Here is a 2,043-nt window from a genome sequence, read left to right on the forward strand (position 1 = left end):
GTTAACAGCTTACATCATTGGATGGTAATCAAGCGATGTCTTTCCATGTTCGACTCCAGAACATCTCTCACATGGATCGACTTGTACTTCGAGTGAAGATCGAACGAGATTGAAGACCCCGGATCTAGTTTCATCCATCCGGGATGCGATATATATTCAGGGAAATAAAGACATTAAAAGTACATTGTTGCTGCACAGATAATCATCCAATCAAAGGGATGATGGCTCTACCAGAATCATCAGTCTACACTCAGACGATTGTCTGTCCTATGTACATGAAAATGAATTTATAAAGCTGAGCATGGGAATGCCCGCCTCAGCTAGATCATGAAAATATTATGAAGATAATATATTGTATTGTATCTTATTACAGGTCTCCTCCCAGCTTGAAAGAACTTCAGATCCTGATGATAAATCATTTCACCCGACATCAAAGAGATTAACGACCTCATGCTTTAGGGGGCAACTGTTATAGACATTTTTGGGCACTACAACCCCAAGCATGAAATGTCCATAAACCAAGGGCTCCTAAGTCCCTAAAAGTGTTGTTCTAACCCCTAAAGGAACAAGGTCAACTGATTACAGCTTCTCCCAGAAGTTCTCCATGAAAAATTGCTCAGAATTGGTCAAAACAGGATCATTTCAGCTGCTCCATAGGCTAAGTGCGTTGCATCTCACCTAAATATACTATGTGGGTGCGTTGCATTTCAAAAAGACCTTCTATGGGGTGCGATGGGCGAGAAATGACAAATGGCAGTATCATTCTGCGAGGTGGAGATGCATGGAATCTTCCATAAACTTCTCCTGTGACACTTGCCTCTCTGAATTCGACCAAGGATGAGTAAGAGATCATCAATCTCCAAGTGGAAGCAAGAACTATCAAAGCGAAGACACTAATCAAATCACAAGCTGACTCATCTCCCTTACAGATATCTATATATGGATCCCTCATCCCAGAGATCCAGAGGCTGGAATTTTGCATATCGTAAGGAATTGTTGTTGGTTTCTTGAGACAAACATCAGATTGTTGGGTGATCTAAGCTTTGTATGAGGTGAAGAGGGGCTTCCTTGCTGAGAGGATGATGCTGGGTCAGAACAACTGGTTGTAACTCCCCTTGGCTCTTTCTTGTTTATCAATAAAAGCTATTCAAGTTTTCCTCCATACTCTTGTGTCATTTATATTTGCTGCATTTGTATGGTCAATTTACATCTGATCCTAGATTGTTTATGATTATAGATCCATGTTCTTGTATAGTGCTATGCTACTGTGATCTTACAGGTACTCTGTGAAGTTGGGCTTGCAAGGGAATAAGTAGCGAAAGACTATCAGGGAAGAGAGGAATCGAACCAGGAGATTAGCGCAAGACAGGGGTTGGTCTTCTTTGTTCTTCTCTATCTATACTTCATAAAGGAAAAACAAAAGTAGCTTTACTTTGTTTGTTTCTAAGGCAGCTATCACACCTTAGTGGGATAAGCAGTTCTGAGTTGACACTTTTCCCTGTAACACAGCGATTATGGGAAGATTCCACTATGCAGATTCTTGCTGAGGAAGATCACTCCTCCTTAGCATTAATTCACTAAACAATTCCTTTGTTTTTGAGTTTTGTACATAAGCTTTTCTCCTTAATTTCGCTTGTATAAACTATTTTTTTGGTACAAACTTTCACTGCTATTCCATTTAAGGAACAACTATTGTTCCTCTCAAAGGAACAATAACCGTTCCATTTAAGAAACAACAAAAGGTTTTTATTTTTCGTGTTGTTCCTCTTAAGGAACAACAATTTTGTGTGCTTTTATTTTCCATGCTGTCCCTTTTAAGGTACAACTATTGTTCCTCTTAAGGAACAACAGCCGTCCCTCTTAAGGAACAACGATTTTGCGTGCCTTCATTTTTAGTGTTGTTCCTCTTAAGGAATAACTACTATTCCTCTTAAGAAACAGCAGTTGTTCCTCTTAAGGAACAACAATCTTGTGTTCTTATATTTGTTTGCTGTTCCTCTTAAGGAACAACTACTGTTCCTCTTAAGGAACAACTACTATTCC

This window comes from Pinus tabuliformis, chromosome 8 (assembly GCF_031772625.1).
Source record: "Pinus tabuliformis cultivar Carrire ecotype Pingquan chromosome 8, CPIR1, whole genome shotgun sequence".
Classification (NCBI taxonomy): Eukaryota; Viridiplantae; Streptophyta; class Pinopsida; order Pinales; family Pinaceae; genus Pinus; species Pinus tabuliformis.